Source organism: Myodes glareolus, chromosome 8, assembly GCF_982192425.1.
Source record: "Myodes glareolus chromosome 8, mMyoGla1.1, whole genome shotgun sequence".
Lineage (NCBI taxonomy): Eukaryota > Metazoa > Chordata > Mammalia > Rodentia > Cricetidae > Myodes > Myodes glareolus.
Window position 1 is genome coordinate 26780992 of NC_142033.1, and position 19291 is coordinate 26800282.

Consider the following 19291-nt stretch of genomic DNA (forward strand, 5'->3'; position numbering starts at 1 on the left):
AATTTTTCACAGTATAAAGTTTTAAACAGTGATTTTCCAATTTCTTTTTTAAAATTATTTTATTTTTATTTTATGTGCATTGGTGTTTTGCCATGGGTATTGGGTCCACTGGAATTGCCGTTACAGACATTTTTGAGCAGCCATGTGGGTGCTGCAAATTGAATCCAGGACCTCTGGAAGAGCAGTCAGTGCTCTTAACTGCTGAGCCATCTCTCCAGTCACCAGAATCTTTCTGATTACTAGAACTTTGCTGTATTCTTCTCTTCGATGTTCAGAGAGACATTTTAATCACTGTATTTTAGATTTTCCTAGATGCATTTACTTTCAAAAAAGATCACTTGGCTTCTCTAGAGCTTAAATACAATTTAATACTGAAAATTTATAACTTAAAATTTTATGTAAATAAATTCAGTTATGAGAAAGGGAATAACATTAAGTACTCAGTGTGCACACTTCAGCCTTTTAGAAGGAAAAGTGTTAAATTTGAAAGAATAGTTCTGTGGACTCAGAACCCTGGATCTCAAATGAATTTAATATTTAAACATGAGGGAAAGAAAGCCGATATAAGAGGCAACACCAAATGCTAAAATGACTTATTGAAAAAAAAACATATAATAGGCAAAGAAAACACAGAGATGATGTATTTCCAATAGCCAGTGCTGGCCTTCTTGAACTCCCAATTCTGTTTTCTCAGTCCTGTGAGTTCTAGAATTTACAGATTGGACTTACAACATTCACTTAGTACAGCAAAAAAAACCCCGAAGACTATGAGAGAAACTTATCAGAATCCCTATATTGTAATGTAATGCCTTCATTATATCACATTTAACACAAGCTACTACAAAAATATGTATATATCCATTTTATGATTTTAAAGTATCCAAATACCACACACATTGGCCCTTCAAGGAGGATGTTGGAAAAAACTGTTATAAAATGAACTATGCTAAAATGCTGCTGAGCAAAATGGGGGTTGCTTGTTCATTTTTTTGAAAACGTGACTTGCAAGCAAGGATAGTCCAATTTTTAAAAAATAATTAATTTTGTTTGTGTGTGTGCATATACATGTGCTTTTGTGTGTGCAGGCTCAGACGCACGTGTGTGTGTGTGTGTGTGTGTGTGTGTGTGTGTGTGTGTGTGGTGTACAGGCCCACACGCATGCATGTTAAGAACTGATCCAAGTCCTTACACCTGTGAGGCAAGCTGTCTATCCCTACGGAACATCCCAACCCCCAAAGAAATTCTAGTCGAATGGGTTTCACCACTTTCCTTTTTTATTTATTTATTTATTTATTTTTACCACTTTCCTTTATATTCTAGACATTTTAAAGGAAGCCATCATTATTCTGTCGACTATGTGAAGAAGGGAGGGACAGAGAATTTTACGATCGCTGGAACACAATTCCATGAAGCCAATGCTGTGCCTGAAACCAGAGGAAGTGCAAGAAGGAAGACAGCTTTAGAGCAGGCAAGCTGCACACCCACCACCTCACTCTGGGACAGTTGCGTGGGCTGCACATCCACCACCTCACATGGGACAGTCGCGTGGGTTACACATCCAGCACCTCACTCTGGGACAGTCGCGTGGGCTTCACACCCACCACCTCACTCTAGGACAGTCGCGTGGGCTGCACACCCACTACCTCATCTTGGGACAGTCGCGTGGGTTACACATCCACCACCTCACTTTGGGACAGTCGCATGGGCTGCACACCCACCACCTCATCTTGGGACAGTCGCATGGGCTGCACACCCACGACCTCACTCTAGGACAGTCGCGTGGGCTGCACACCCACGACCTCACTCTAGGACAGTCGCGTGGGCTACACACCCACCACCTCACTCTAGGACAGTCGCGTGGGCTGCACACCCACCACCTCATCTTGGGACAGTTATGTCGGTTCTTCAAAGCTTAGTGTTTAAGGAAACCAACGTGCAGAAAACAGCAATTTTCAATGTCACCTGAATTTATCTTCCCACAGAAACTTTAAGAGCAACTTCCATATTCATTTGATTCATGTAGGTCCACAGAGCACAGCCATGCAGTTATACAATCATTTATTTATCAAGCATTGTAATCTGTCTCATAAATATGTTCTGGAGCAGAGTTACACAAAACACAGAGAAGGAAAGGAAACCAAATTCTGCTGTCTCCTGGAATTGTACCTGAAATGTACATGTTCACAAGATTCATTTAAAGTAGTACTGTTAGTTACTATCAACACACACACATACTTACACGCACACTCGCACACACATACCATAAACACACATAATCATACACACACTCACACATACTCATACACACACTCAGAGTTAACAGAATCAAATTTAAGAAGGCCTTGTAACAGTGTACAAATTACAAAACGCACATCGTAAGTACTGTGTGGAACACCTTAAATTTTGTGCCTAATACATTTCTCCGTACAGATCTCTATAATCATATGTATGTCTAACAATACTGAAGTTCATATTCACTAAATTGTAAGTCTCAATGCTTTAATTCATTGAATTTTCTGTTTCTTCATACACATCACATCTACCTTAAATCTACTGGTCATTTACTCTGATTTTTCATACTTGAATTTTCAAAGACACATCAAATGGTCAGTTCAGCATTCCATTAAGAGTTTGGTAAAACCTGAATTTTGTAAAATGACAGCTTCAAAGAACTGAGGAGATAAGGGGCCTATTCAGGAAAGTCCCAGTAGTAAAGTCATAATCCACAGTCCTACTCAAATATTAAAATATCCAGGAAATCCCCTTCTTCATCATGGAGGGACTGACCCTGGCTTTTATAGTCCGGTAAATAGGCAACACAGTAACTGCTAAATATCACTAGAAAATGGCAAAACATTACGTTGCATAACAAAAATTAATAATTGCTAACTAAAGTAAAAGAAAGTCTAAAGAAAGATGTGGTAGGCAGCTGGGAATGAACAAGTGGTCGTCTACAACAGAAAGAACTTTCAGGGGATCACTGACCCAGAAGGCACACTCTCACATGTGAAAAGTAACAGACTGTGATGTTCTCTCTGACCTGATGCCAGGAATCTGAGCCACAGAACAAGTGGAGAACCAACCAAGCATTAGCATATTCATTGTGACATCATTTATCGTAGCCGAAAATAAAAATAACAGTCAATATGAATAAGTCAGTATATAGATAAATCTATCAACATTAAGGAATATGTTACAGTATTGAAAATGATGCTTTCAAAGCTATTAATGGCACTTACAAGTTGGAGAAAATGTTATAATTGCATATATATACTTTAATCTCGGCTCCAGGAAGCACACACAGAATATCAATGACAGCACTTGATATAAAAATGCAAGCTCAAAATAACTCTGTGAGTATTGTGAATTAAAGAGTGTGCTGACTACTCTTAGGTCAACTTGACACAAGCTAGAGTCATCTGAGAGAAAAGTGCCCCAACGGAGGAAATGCCTCCATAAGTTTTCCTGCAGGCGAGCTAGTAGGGCGTGTACTTGGTGACTGATGTGAGAGGGTCCAGTCTATTGTAGGTGGGACCGCCCCTGCACTCGTTGTCCTGGATTCTATAAGAAAGCTGACTGAGCAAGCCAGGGAGAGCAAATCAGTAAACAGCATCCCTCCATGGATTCTGCACCACTCCTGCCTTCGAGTTCCTTTGCGAGTTACTGTCCTGACTTCATCCAAATGATTATATGAAGCAGTAAGACAAATAAGTCCTTTCCTCCCAAATTTATTTTGGTCATGATGTTTCGTCACAGAAATAATATCCCAAACTAAGATAAGGAAGATTAACATAATAAATGGTTTCTGCCTTAATTTTTTGTTAATGCTCAGAGTGAGTATGTTATGGAATCATGAAATATAACTGAAATATGATCTTCAAAATATCCAATGAGCTACCATAGAAAAAAATGAATGAGAGTCAAAATTCATCCATTACCAGAACTCCATGAGAAAAAACATAAATAAAATCCACTGAAACAATAATGAAAAATTAATTCCACACTAACACCCAACAAGAAATAAGGAATAACAAGCAGTGTCCTCCAATCCTATACTGTGACTTCTCACACATCATGCTGCCCATTGATAATAAAGTTTATTTCACTTATAAACCTGATGCTTTCCCTCAGGATCCTTTACCTTTTCTGTTGCTATTGCTCTGTCTCCACCCTCCCTAATTTCAGGGGAGAACACACACAAAACACACAGGCACACTACTGCTATCTCACTATCATCTATTATTCAAAAAAGGTCTCATTGAATAAATGTCTGCTCAGAGGCTCTGAGCAAATTTCATTTCGGAACACTACTGTCTGCAGCCCAGCAGGCTGCTTCACCAAGATAAGATCACACATTTAATCAAATGCACCAAAAAAGGAAATGCTTCCAAAGTTTGCTTAATACCATCAAATCACCAAAACACAATGTTGATAGCATAGTGATTTCTTATGCTCTTTCTTCTTTAGGGACCTGTGTAGCAATAACAAAGGTTGCTATTCAAGGGAGTTCTTCTAATTAAACTTCTATTAACCTTTAAGATTTCTCCTAAATTGTCTTCATATGTTACTACTTACACAGAGTTAGTACAAAAAAATAAAACCTGAAAAAACCATAACTTTCCAATTAAATAAAGAAAAAAACAAAATAAAACACAAGTTAAATATGGTGGCACATGCCTAGAATAGGGATGTTGAAGCAGGAGAAGGAAGAGTTCAAGGCCAGCCTGATCTAGGAACTTGAAAAAAAAAAGGCAATAAGGTCTGGAGAGATGGTTCAGTCAGTAAAGTGCTTAAGGTGGCTGTGAGCCTGTAATGTCACCACTTGGGAGACAGAGACAGGGCCAGAGGCGGGGAGGGAATGAAGATATGGAAGATCACATGCCATTACTCTAGCCAACTTGGCAAGCTTTGGGTTCACAATGAGACTCTTTCTCAAAAAAAAAAGTTGGGGGCTAGAAAGAGGACTCAGGAGTTAGGGGTGTCTATTGCTCTCCCAGGATTAGGATTTGATTCTGAGGACCCACATGGATTCACCACAACCTGTAACTTCAGTACCAGGGTATGTGATGTTCTCTTATATCCTTTGTGGGCTCCTATCCATATGTAGTGCACATAAATTTACCCATCATCATATATTGCATTCATACACACATAGGCATGACCCAACACACATATTCATACACATATGCAAAAAGAGCAATACATTTACTACCCTACACTCATATAGACAATACTTTAGAGTACCACTTTACCTCGGTTGGTCGTTCAGGCTCTGAGGTTGACATAGGAGAAATAGATTTAATGTCTGCCATTTGAAAACATTAGTATTAGATATACTGAGATAAAGCTTCCTTAGACTCACTGCATAAAGATGAAGTTACTTAGCCTCAATTATCTGAAGCATCTCACTTGCTATATATTTGAAAAGTCTGTCTCTAAACAGAAGGTTTACTTGAATAAACATGCATTTCCATCTGAAGCAAGACATAATGGCTAGTACACTAGCCAGTGTAAATGCTCAAACAGACGGATGGATACATACCCATAAACACATACTAATCCTTCTTTTCCTTTCATTTGCATTTATTTTACGATGTGTTTATTCCCACACCATAATTTTATCTCTCCAGTCTTGGTTAGAATATTTTTTCCTTCTATACCATCTTCACTAAGGGTTCACTATGTGCTCCTTTTTATAAAGATATCTTGACTTCGTGGAACTCAAACACGAGTTAATTCCATCCTGAGGACTGTCTGGCCAGACCTCTGGGAAATCCTGTTCACTGAGGTGTACTTGGTGCCTATATAAGGTACTTAAAACCTGGAAGAACAGTACTGTTCTCTGGATTGTTAAGAATACCCAAGAAGAAGCCAACATTCTGACCAAACCTGAGTTCAGTTTGCTCTCTGGACCTCATAGCAACTCGAACACTGAATGAAAAAAAAATTGCAAATTTCTTCTGTAAATAACATCTTTCAGTGTTCAGTGGGGTTTCACATATGCGGAGCCTTGATGACCTATGACACAGTTTCAGCAACAGCAGGTGCTTCTGAACAAAAGCTGAAAATTTCTAACCCCGGAGTTGCATGATCTTATTGGATTTTCTGGGTACACTATGTATGGAACCGTTGTACAACACCACTCTGACTACTTATAGACATTAATGGTTTTCTTAGCCAGTTTTCCAATGATGGTTTGTTATCCTTCATAAAGGGTCACTAGAGTGGACATTCAGATTATATGAATTGCCCTCTTTATACTGTGCAGAATCATCTGATCTCAATTGAGTCTTCCCATCCAAGTTCATTATCTTCCCATCCACAGAGGAAATGGAACAGCTTTACTGACTCTGCTTTGCCGGTAATGCAGGTGTGGTATTCCTCATCTAAGGACTTATTCAAACTGCTCTGCAGTTTGAATATTTGCTTTTTGTTTAATATCTGCATGTGTATAGTGAGGTATCCAGAAATGATACCCAAGTATACATGTTAAATCCTTCATGCTTCCTATGTACCCTGTGCATATTGTCTGAATGTACATTTTTAATACATGACGTTGCATTTAGTGTCAGGTGAAGAATTTTCTCCCATGGCTTCATATTGGTGGTTGTGTAAGTTTTGAATTTTAAGAAGAGAAGGTGGTTCAGATAGGGGGATTTCTGCTTGGACCTACTAAACTATAGTAAACAGCTCTAAAAACTAAGTATCTAATTCTAAATGTGGCAAAATTCAAAACTTCTAAAGATACAGTAAAGGGCAGGTGATAAAATAGGGAGGGGCTTATAGCTAAAACAGAAGGTCAGGAGGGGAGGATATGATAAATAGTACTGACTTAGGCAAAGAAAGTTTTACCAAAAAACCCATGGTGACCTCCCAGTAAAGTAATCATTACAACCTAAAACTTGAAGTGTCTTCTCAATTTAAAGAAATAACACTAATTAAATATAACATGTCATCTAAGCTTTTCACATTGAATGGTCACAAACATCATAGCTGAGACATTGTCGTAAAATGTTCATCATTTAAGAATGACTCTGAAACACTTGACCGTCAGACAGAATGTTGTTGAAAGTGAAAGAGACATTTAACTGAACGTTTCCTAAGCTGAAAAGACTGTATTATTGTTAAAGGAAGTAGTTGCCTCAGTTCTGCCTCCATAGTCAACTGTTCTTAATAGAAATAAAACTCCCTAGAAAACTTCTATTGAACATTTAAAGATCCTGTAAAGAAAAAAAGCAACAGACATACACATGCCTTGTGTTAAACAAAAGTATTTCTCAATAGGTTCTTTGTCCATTCCATGAAGTCATCATCTGTATTCTGGGTTCAAGGTTCAAGCAACAACCATTAGCCTTTGACAAATCAAAAACACTGGAAATTTGAAGGAAAGAAAATGCTCATGTAAATCAGCTGAGGGCTCCCTTGCCTGCCAGAAATCAAATCTCATGTGGAAAGATGACCATCAGTCAGGCCCATTTCCTCTCAACCAAAAGTCTTTATTTGGAAGAGCTTTGAGCAAAAGAAGGGGGAATGAAACCAAACCAAAACAAAACAGGAGACTGTTGAAAACCCTTTCACAGGGTCAGCTGTCAATGGAATGCATTTTAGTATTCAAGTTACCCACCCGAGCAGAACATCAAAAACTGGGCTGAGTCTCACCCCTATTCTCACAGGCTCAGGCTACTGTGAGCCACTGGGGGCTGTCCTGAATAGTAACACACTCTGCCTCTGCGGGATGCATAAACACCAACACAGGCTGATCAAACAGAAAGGGCTGTCAGGGATTTGGTTTTGTTTTTTAACTTGGCTTTCATTTTCTTGAGTCATACTTTCAAACACTTAAGTGTGCTGCATTTTAGCAAGTCAATTGTTTGACATGCAGGCTTTTGGTTTGGTTTTGTCCCCCACTACATCTTCATAAGCTGTTATGTTGTAGATTTTCCTTCTCCACATAAAAGCTAGAAGAGTCACACATTAATAAGAGGAGGAGGAAAAGGAGGAGGAAGAAAAGAAGAAGAGGAAGAGGAGGAGAAACTCTTACTGGCAACAGTCACTGGAATATAGATGTTCATTCTCAACTCTGGACTTATTTAAGAGCCTTTCGATACTTCTAGACTTTAAGGCAATTTTTGGATTCTGAATTGTAAGGTTTCCGTTGCATAATTCATGTATAGCAATCTTATGAGTACTTGTACTTTCGGGTTATAAATCTTTCAAAAGCAGGGAAATCTGTAAATCTTGGAAGTGGATGATGACTTGATTTGGTTACAACATTGAGGCAGTTAATTCTTAAAGAGCTGTTGACACCCTGTTAAAAGAAGTTCTGCTGTTTAACTTGAAATGTCTTAAGTTAAATGGTTATTTTCATGATTTAAAGTCAATCTTCAAGCATAGTGTTACTGCTAGGTCAATGTCAAAAAAGACATTTTTTTCCTGATCAGGATTATTTGGGGTGAAGAAATTAGTAGCAGAACTTAACATTTTTAGTTGAAAGGAAGCACTCAGAAGTGGAAATTTAAATGTTTAACAAAAGAGAGATAGAAGAACAGTAAGAAAGACAAATACTAGACCCCAAACTTTCTTAACTGCTTAACAAATCATCAATATGCTTTCACAGATCATCAATAACTCTTCAATTAAGAAAGTGATATTTGATTTAGCTGTGTTTTCATAATGACTGTACTCAAGGATATTTCTAATCACACTGTGACCGATAGTATCAGGTACCATGAGTCAAATACTCCCTTGAGCAGAGAGCAAACACATTTATATTTACTTCTTGTTCTTCTTCCCAAACCACCATTGTGAATTTACTGTCTTTGTTTCTCACATAGAGTTGGAGGAGATAGATCCATGGATGCTGAAGAGCATAATCAGGTGTCTCCATTCCAAAGGCCGTTTCTGAAGAGCTCATAACTAAAAACAGTTTTTGGTTCTGCCTATCTATGCAGTACGATTTAGTTTTGTTAAACTGTGAAAGCATCAATCCAAGTGCAAAGGATGATGCATATAATAGTACTGAATTCACAGTGATAGGTCTGATCTCAAACTTACAGAGATCCATGGAAAACATGCAAAAATGAATATAGTCTATATACACACACATTTCTCAGTATATGTCCAAAAACTAGACTCATAAGAACTAGCACTCTCTAACTAAACTTTAGCACCTAGTCAAGCTCATTTTATATGCAAAGCTTCTTCCACCATTAGTTAGGCATTTCAACCACTCACATACAGACTGAGCCATAGGATATAATTACCCCAAGGGTCCTTTTCACTGAAATGGCCTGTTGTGGTGCTTAGGTAATGATTAACAGATTAAGTGTGTAGTGAGTCGTCTTGATATCACTTCAGAAAAGTGATTTCCTCCCTAATAATTCCCAAGATGCATAAATATTCAATTAGGGTCTTTGAGACTAGTTTTGATTGAGCATTCACACTCCCCAACTTCAGCTTTAGCTCATACCGACAAAGGGGTTCTATTAATTTCCCCTATGAGAAAATGTCAACAGCTCCCCATGAGTTGTAAGGTACAAGAATAAAGCAAGAACTATTTTTTTTTACAGGAAAAATTTTAATTTAGCAAGATTTTAATACATATTCTGAAGGACTGATGTGGAACAGAACTGCATGTCTGAATCACATAAGGAATTGATTAACATTCCCTAGGACTCTTGGGAGATCCAGTGTTAATGATGATAATAATAATGATGATGATAGCAATAAAGACAGCAGTCATTGACTATTTATTATAATTTCTTCAGAATCTGTTTTCAAATCTTCCAGTATATGCCCCTATTAAATTTTCCTAACAGTCGGTGAATGGGATAAAACTGTCAATCCCATTAGGATAAAGTAGGAAACTGAGGTACAGTAAGATCAAATGTCTTGCCCCAAGGCAAACAGTTTCCCAACACCTAGGTAAAACACAAGGTTCTCCTTATCTCTACACCATGCTGCCTTTCAAGATGAACTACTCCTCCTGAGTGGATTTAGATTGTTCTATGACCCTCTGCAGCCATCCAAGTGCTGGTCAGCAGATCTTACTGGAGATGCTGACCAAAACACTAAACATCAAGTTTCTCACAGAATGTTGAGGAACAGAATAACGAGAATGCTAAGTAACTAGTAAATACAATATGTTCAACCTGCTTGTGTTTTTGAAGCTTGAGTTGAACTTGATTATTCTTCATAGATGTTTCCTTTTATGATCATATGGGTGACAGTTATATGTAAAAGAGGCAGATGTTGAGAAAGTTTAAGAGGGTCTCAGTCTTCCTTTACATTCTTTAAAGTGAATGATGCAAGGCGTGTTATGAATATGTTGTCTGAAATGATCAGTGATTATGTGTTAGTAAGCTAGAAGTTTTATAGAGGGCAGGAGCACGTAAGTGCACATGCCATACACCAGCAGAACAATGATGTCATCATGAACCACATACCTTCTAGAAATCTCAAGTGTACACATTTTAAAAGGAGAAGAAGGCAAATAACATGGAAGTATGACTATGAAGATGTTTTTTCTCTTTGCAGATCTTTGAAGGGATCTCATGGCCTCTGAGTTCCTAGAAACACACTTAGAAAGCACCAGTCTAAGAACATTTTCGGCTTGACACAATAACTGAACTGCAAATTTCACAAGACAGATACTGTTAGTATGGAAGACTTGCTTCTCCATCCGAAAGACAGTTTTCAATATGAAGTGGGTTGCCATTAACATTATTCTATTTAAACTTTTGAATAACGCAGGCCAAAATTTTAACTTCATGTGGTCTGTATTACTTACGAAGACATTCATTAACATTAAAGTTAATTTTCTTTTTATAATGTCAATAGAACATAGAAAGAAATGAATAATTTCATTATCTATTAATATTTATAGACTCTGAGGCTAGGAATCTAGCACCGTGGTAGACACTTGCCTGACTGGCACACACAAAACACTGGGTTCAAGCTCTACCACAGGCAGGGGAAAAAAGGAAGAAAAGACTTATAGCAGTATGCTGTGATAAAATATAGGCAGAACTACACCCACAAAATAAACGGGGTTCAGTTGCTTCAGGGGAAGATAACTAATTATTCGCTTTTACTTTTTTTGTCAATGAATAAGTACATTTCAAAATTCTATGAAAATCATTACATCTGGCTACTTATGATGTCGAATTAACTTTATTACTATCCAGATCAGTAAAATTATTTGACACATTTTGAGGTTGGAGGGGGACTGCACGGCCTACAAATCATTAATGTTAAGTTCGGACAAGTTCATACGAGTTTTCCAAATGTATATAAGCATCAGTATCAAGTTCACAATGAATAAAATACTGGAGTTTTCTCTGTAAAAATTAAATTCTCCATAACTATGTGCATGCACACATAGTTATTGTGTATATGTGTTTATGAATGAGAGAACAAAAAAAAATCAAATGTGACGGCTTTTCTTTTCACAAACTAAGACGTTCATTAAGCAAATGAATTTGCATAAGACAAAAGGACACAAATGCAACAATAATATGAGAATACACATGACCTACAAGGCACACACGGGTAAGTTAAAACGCAGCTTTATTCCACCCTCAGTGAACAAATGCATGCTTGGAATGTAATGCAAATCTAAGGAATCAAAGGTAAAAGAGCAATTTGTGAAACTTAGTTTAAGCCAAGCTGCCTTTCCTCCCAAACACTCTCAACATCACTCCCGCCAGGCTAAGTTAAAGTATACCAGTATTTCTCAAAATTAGTGCATGATTCTAAATACAAAAATCACACTCAGTTTCCTCACTGATTTCTGAAACTAAAGTCGCTCCTTTCAACAGTAAGAGTCCTTTTCATTTAGCAGCCCTTTTCCAAGAGTTTCAAGCAAATTGTAAAATGGTCCAGATCAAATCTTAAAAAAAAAAAAATTCGGTTCTGCATTATGGCTTGACTAACTTCAATCTTTGTGATCTTATACTCTGTTTAAATCTAGGACATGGTTTTTGTGGCTATAGCTCTTTGTGAATCAAAGGTAAATCAAGTCTATAACAATGTTGCCTGTTGTTGAATACTAGAAAAAGTGCCACGCACAGCAGCTGGAGCCAGTAAGTCCCACACTGGCCACTATTCCCTCCGGGGCGGGGTGAGGGGAGGGATAGACCTGCAAACTGCAAGAAGAATATCATTAAGAAAATTATTTCTGAAAGACTTTCCATTCATATTTTTCAGCAGGACTCACAATCTCAAGCATAAGCATCACGCTAGGCAACCTAAACTGAGACATCAAAAGCGTTTCCCCAGTTGACAAATCACTGGCTGGCTGGTTTATCACTCTTCTGGCCAGGGAGGCCTGATGCAACCTAACATGTCCTACACCAAGAAATTAAATAGTTCACATAAGCCTTGGTACTCATGACTCCTCCTCCTCCAGGTCTGTAGAAGGACTCTGCTCACCCATACAGCTCAGAGTGGCAGATTATTGAATATTCACCTTCAGACAGGGCACTAGATTGACAGAGTCAGCCTTGATGACATCAGGACCTGTGGAATGTATGACTGCTAGGAAACACATGCTGCTAAGAAACGGAGAACAGACCTGATGGGATCTTCCAGCACAAAGACTGCAAATCGCTGTGTGAGAGCTGCTGGAAGGGGAGGGAAAGCAGCACACTTCAGTCCTCAGAAATGTTTGCAAGTACAGAGACTGCCACACAAATCCCCAGAAAGGGGAAAAAAAAACTACAGGAAACACAATTCTAGGGGGTTAAGCACTAAATCTCTAGGCTTTTTATTTGTTTATTATGATCAGGGTCGCTTACTGACTCTTATAAATATCTTAGAAAATACAACTTCATCAAGATTATTCAGTACTAGTCCTTTGAATCCTGGGCTCTGTGAAGTGGTCAAAATCATAATATAAGTGTACTGAAAAATAAGATACACATTTACAAAAACGGATTCTTTAAAATAAACTAGGTCATAACCATTTTCAGCAAGCATCAAAGTAGTTAAAAGTAATATGCAATAGGTAATACAATGCATTTTAATTATTGTATTTTAAAAGTAGTTATTTTTGCAAGCATAAGTTCATTAGATTGTGTTTATCTCTGTGCATTTGTTACCCATTCTCCCATTACTTAAAAAGAGGAGAAAGAAATAAGCAGAAAACTACAACACTGAAAGGGATTTCAGCATAAACATCCTCTTGATTCCTACACAAATTATCTGGTATCCTCTGTTGGTTATACTGGAAAACAACTGGCAGTTCTACTTGTAACAAGAATACAGATAAATTGGGCGCCAGAACTGCTGATCACTTAGTTACCATTCCAAATTGAAAAAATGAGTTAGGGGTCTGGCTAACCTCTGTTATCTCATAGACAAATACAGCTGACTTTCCAAATGCAAAATCACTAAAGTGTTTCCTTGCAGATTGTACGATGGCATTCTTTAACTAGCGATGACAGCCCATATGACACCAAAATTAGCAGACCTCCCATTTACTTCAGAGCAAAACACAGAAGGCGTTTTTCCTTCCTGCCAGAATCTATGTGTCTCCTCATTTCCCCAGCAGCTGGCCGCAAAGATGTAGAATCAGAGGGGCGAGCAGTCTTATACTTCCTAATGAGTAATTCGCCCAGGAAAGTAAACACACCAGACACCAGCAGGTTAGCCTCTGAGGGAGAGGGTGGCAGAGATGCTTACACCGTTGTTTACAATGTTCTCTAACTACTGCAGTCAGGGAGCACGGGGAGCCTCAGAGAGGAGACACCCGGGAGGTGACTCCCCAGCCTCCAGTTTGCCCAACTGCTCCATCACTGGTCATCAATAAAAGCACCACACGTTTCTATCCGGGCGAGGAGAGAGGCCAGATAAGACCAGAGCTTCTGCAGGCTAGACTTGATTACTGCAAATCTGCAAGAGGTGACTGCTGGAGCAGGTCCTCATCAAGGCCAATCTGGAGTACGTGGAGCGCTGCACCAGCGACTCCAAGCATTGCACACATCTCCAGGGGAGAGGGAATCTGCCGCTAGGCTTCCTTGCAACCCTACCAGGGGCCCTCTGGGCCTCCTCAAACCAGATTTTCCAGCTAAGTTGATCCCAAGCGATTTAGATGAACAGGCTCTACTCAAGTAGCTTCAGGTCACCCACTACTACACAGGTCTCCCTGCCACCCCAAGTGCGCAGGATCCTATACACACAGATAACACAGACGGCGACCCCTGGCCCCTACCCCTACAAACACAGGGCAGTACTGCTGGACATCTGACATGCTCAGCCGCCACTTCCCGGGTAGGACCAGAGGCTGAGTAGCGCTGCTCCACGCGCTCCGCTTCAGAGACTGTCCATCTCCCAAGCGAAGCACTGAGATGCCCACTCTTCTACCTGTAACCTGCCACCAGGGCCACCACTGCTCTGCCCACAGCACCCTGGCGCCGCGGACGCCCCGACCATTGAAAACCTTCTCTGCACCGGTGCTCACTCTCAGCACGGCTCTGCCCCTGTGCCAGCCACGAAAAGTGGTAGCTTTCTCCAACCACAAGCGCCGAACAAAGCCTAGGCACTCAGGTCTAAAGCAAACTGCCGTGAAGGGGACACACAAGAGGGGACACACGAGAGGAAGCAACGCGGTTCCACTTCTCAAGGGAGTGACCTGGGCAAGCCCGGCCACCTTGGATGCTCCAAAGCAGACATCCAGGGAGGATCACACACCAGGCTCACCACCCTGCATTCGCCATCACCCCAGACTGAGCTCCTCACCGGGTCCCTGTTCGTCCTCCAACCCGTTCCCACCTCTCGAGTTGCTCCAGACTAGTGGAGAAAAGGCGCCCCCTTGGTTGATTTCTGCCCCTACTAAAGGACAACATTAGGATGACAAGGGAGGGAAAATGTTCGGGGTGGGATTCGTTCCTGTCATTCGGCGCGTGTGACTGCCAGTGCGCGGGTTTTCCTTTGCACTCCACCAGCCTCTGTCACCATATCGCCCAGTAGCTAGTAGAACCTCGAACCCGTGCCAAACCCTAGCGCCCACCAGCTAGGAGGCTCCCTTCCCGCTCCAGATCACGATCAGATGAGTGTGCGCGTGAGGGCGAGTGTGTGAAGGCGAATGTGTGAGTGGAAGGGTGAGTGTACGTGAACCCTGCACCCCCCTCAGTTGCCCGCCCAGCGGGTGCCGCCGCCTGCGCCCGAGCTGGGCGACCACTGTTATGAAGAGCGCAAAGAATAAATTACCTTTCGTAATCGCCGGTCCCTGAGATGGTCCCATCAGTTGCTCAACAACCTGCAACCCGATACAGTTTTCCACAATCCATCCATTGAGCCCCAGGGCAAAAATGAAGAAGAAAAAAAAAAGAAAGAAAGAAAGAAAGAAAGAAAGAAAGAAAGAAAAAAGAAAAAAAAAAAAGCTGGACCGGCCCCAGCGTAGACACCCCAGCAACACCAAGCAAAGAATGATAATCAAAACGCAGAGACGGCTGGAGGGTGGAGACCCCAGTCAAAGAAACAACAAAAAGTGTCTCTTTCCTTTCTTCTTCTTCTACACAGCCATGGAGAAAGGGGAAGCCGGGAAAGCCAAATGCTAGTCTTCCTTTACGTTTCCTCGCTTCACACGCCCCAGGGGGCAAAAGCGGAGCAAAGAGAAGGAGGGTTCAAATGTCTCTCCCAGGGCACAGTTGCACAACTTCGGAGTCAGGCTGTGTCTCCGGCTGCAGCCCGCGGACCCAAGCGGGAGCTATTAACATGCGGCAGTCATAGCTAAGGCTGCCTTTCCTTCTCTTGCTGCCGCTGCCGCTGCCGCTGCCGCCGCCGCAAGAAAAGCCGCTGCTGAAGAGACCAAAAATCTTCCACCATCCCCCCCCAAGCCGATCTTTATATCCAGTTCTCCCACCCCACCCCCTTCTCTTTCTTTTTCTTCTTCTTCCTCGTCCTCCCCTTTCCGCCTCCGAACGGGAGGGAGGGGATAGGTAGGGGCAGCGGCGAGGACCAGTAGTGGCTTCTCCGCCCAGCTCTGCTCGCCGTCCTCCTCTTGCTGCCCCCGAGGTGCTCCGGCTGTAGAGGGTCCGCTCTGCCGCCCGCAACCCGCTCGGAGAGCCCAGGAGCCAGCCGCGCAACTCCTTCCCCGGTGCTCGGCGTGGACGCGCGGGCAGAGCGGGCGCCGGGCCGCCGAGGGTTGCGTGCCTGCGGGGGGTGGTGATCCCCGAGCTCCGGTGGTGGTGGCCGATCAGCTCGCCGGCCGTGCCGGGTAGCTGCGGGCATGCGGGAGCTTCATCGCGCGGCCCGGACTCCGAGCCGCCGCCGTCACCGCCAAGCGCCGCGGCCGCCGGCTTCGGTTCTTTTTCTCTGCTGGACTCCCCCGGAGCCACTGAGGCTCGGGGCGCCCTCCAGACACGCACACGCTGTCCCCCGCGCGCGCGCACTCACACACAGACACACGGGTGAGCTCCTGCCACAGCACACCGTGCAGCCCGCGCGCGCACACCCGGAGGAAGAGGACCGAGGCCAACAAAATAAATAAATAAATAAAAGAGAAGAAAGAGAGGGGAGGGGGGCGAGTCACAGGCGGTGGCGGCGGCAGCAGCTGCGGGAGCGGAGGCAGCGCGCAGTCCGCGAGATGCCAGCGGCGGCGGCGGTGGCACCCTCCCGGCCCTGCCGTGCCATCTGCATCCCCGCTCCTGGGAACCTGAGCGAGCGCTGCGGGCCGAGCAGGCAGAGGAACGACGCGCCCGCAGACAGGCAGTGTGCACGCTGGCGGCCAACGCAGCCGAGGCCGGAGTGAGCCACCGGCGGGGTGACGGGCGCGAGAGCTCCCAGGACCGGGGAGGGGGGCTCCAGCCCGAGAAAGGGGCGGCCAACAAAACCCGGATCTGGAGTCCGCGAGGGCTCCGCGGGCGCGGGCTCCACCTAGCCGCTCCGCAGATGCTTGGAGGTGGGAACCGCGGGGCGGCTACAGGAGGCTTCCCTTGCAGGGTTTGTCAGACAAAGGGTACCTCTCTCTGGGCTAGGAGCTCGTCTCTCTCTCTCTCTCTCCTTTCTTCCTCTTTTTCTCCACTCTTCTTTTCCCCTCTCACTGTCTCTCTCCACTTGTATCTCCTCACTCTCTTGTCTTCCTCCCCCACTCTGCTATAGGTGACTGAGGTATCAGGCTGGGAGTTCTGCCAGGGTCTTCTTTACAGGTGCAGAGTACTCCACGTGTTCTTTCTGAGGGTGCCGACTTCTAAAACATTTCCTGTCTTTGGTCCATGTTCTGTTTCTTCAAACTTACCTCAGTGTGCAAGTTCACGGCAATACTAAAAGCATCTTACCCCGAAAAATGGGAAATGGAAATACAATGGTTTTTATTTCATGATAACAATAAATATTACCATAAGGGATATAGAAATCTATCTTGCTTCTAACTCCATGTGTTCTGCTGTGGTAAAGTTTGCTCAAGTGACCTTCGTCAATTATTGCACCTCTTTGAGGTGTTTTTGTAATGAGATGGTTAAGTGCATAATTGTTTCTTTTTTTCTCTGCAATAAAATTTCCTCACTTCCAAGAGCTAAGGGAATATTTTCTATATCAGCATACTCTAGTAATTAAGATTGATTGTATAAACCCAGCAAGTACATGGCATCCCTACTCAAGTCTCCCAGGTTGCATGAGGTTGTATAGCTTCATAATGATTTAACTTCCTGTGGGAATCCATAACTTCATCAATTCAGAACGTCAACACCAGCACATCTGTAGAACTTAAAGGTCATCATAATGTGACCATCCCCGCCACACATGATGATCATTGCACTCATTCTTCATAGTTCAACTCCCAGGCCATAAGCCCCAAGAAGCCTTTTCTTATCTATCCTAAAAGTGAGAAAATAAGTTCTTGTAACATATGACATGCACACCAAATCCGTTATCTTCTCTGTTAAGATTGGGATCCCAAGTGTCTGCCAAATGTCGTTATGTCAAAGGTTGGTCTCCAGTCATTTTCGAGTTGCTATTGAAAAGTGGGGGAACTTATAAGAGGTTGGGCCTGCTATAAGATGTTAGAACTTTGGCGGTGTGACCTTGTGGAGAATATAGGAACCCCTCAGACACCGACGTCTGCTTCCCAGTCACTGGGAGGAGAACAGCTTTGCTTCGCCATACAATCATAAGTATTGTTCTGTACCATAGATAGCAAAAACAACAGAGCCAATTAAGCACGGACTGAAGCCTCAGACTGTAAGCCAAAATAAACCTTCCCTCCCATGAGGGTAATTTTCTACATGTGTTGTCAGAGGAACAAAAGTGTGACCAGCTCCCGCAGCACTTTGGTAATGTCTCTACCATAGGCCTATTTCATTCTGCTCACCTGTGGCTTAAAAAAAAAAATAACTAGCTACTTGACCATATATCTTCTCAGATTATGAGAGCTATCTTAAAGCTGAATTCCAAGCTTTAGTTTTCTTTATTAGGAAAAAAAAACCCCACTATACTGTGCCCGTAGGTCTTTGCATATACCTTAATTCCTTTGGGATGGGGAATAGAAGCCAAAGAGATCTAATAGCTGAATTCTGACCAAGAATATTTTCATAGGCTCAAGTATGACTGCTTGAATTTTCTTAATACAGAACAGCTACAAGTTCCCATGAGTGCTTAAATACAAATTGACATTCGAACTTGCTTTTAACCTAAAACAAATAGCTTCACAAAGAATAGGCTAACAAGTTGTGCTGAGACTCTTAGCTGTAAAGGAGGCAAAATGGAAACAACTCTGTCCCTATTTACCATATGCTTGATGGGCATATATATATAAACATAATAGAAGAGTATCATTACATGTATTAGATTTAAAGTAAAGCAAAAATATTACATATTGTTAGTGAGGACAGTACAAAGATAAATATAAATAACTCATAGGTATAACTAAGAAGTCTGTGGAACAGCTCACCTAAAAACTAGGGATAGTTCCTTAAACAAACATTTGGAAATTGTTCACCCAATAGGACTGAACAAAAATAAACAAAAATTTCAGAGATCATAAGGGTGAGGGGGAAAGGGGAAAAGGTGAGCAGAGACAATGGATGCTTTTAAAAAGAAATGAAAAGACGAGGATTGGTTATTTACGTTGGCCTTGTGGTGTTTCTCAGCAGCTTTTCCATATTTTAATACCAAAAATTATACTCCCAACTCACTTTTGATATGATGAGTATAGTCTTTTATGTTTGATTAAGATGTTAACCTTCCGCTTAGAACTAGGAAATCTATGATCTTGCCAATATTTTCTCAGGTGAGTCTTCTATGAAAGTAAAGGAAATTCTGTATCCTGTATTTTTTTTTCGTCTATGCAATT

At 41.9% G+C, this 19291-nt stretch overlaps 1 protein-coding gene across 1 annotated transcript in view; it reads right to left on the bottom strand.

Moving 5' to 3' along the window:
- Adgrl3 (adhesion G protein-coupled receptor L3) overlaps nt 1-15828 on the bottom strand; it is a 722793-nt gene extending 706965 nt beyond the window's left edge. Inside the window, 1 exon segment of the mRNA XM_087908936.1 lies at nt 15211-15828. The gene's annotated coding sequence lies outside the window, so the exon portion shown is untranslated.
- Between the last annotated feature and the right edge of the window lie 3463 nt (nt 15829-19291).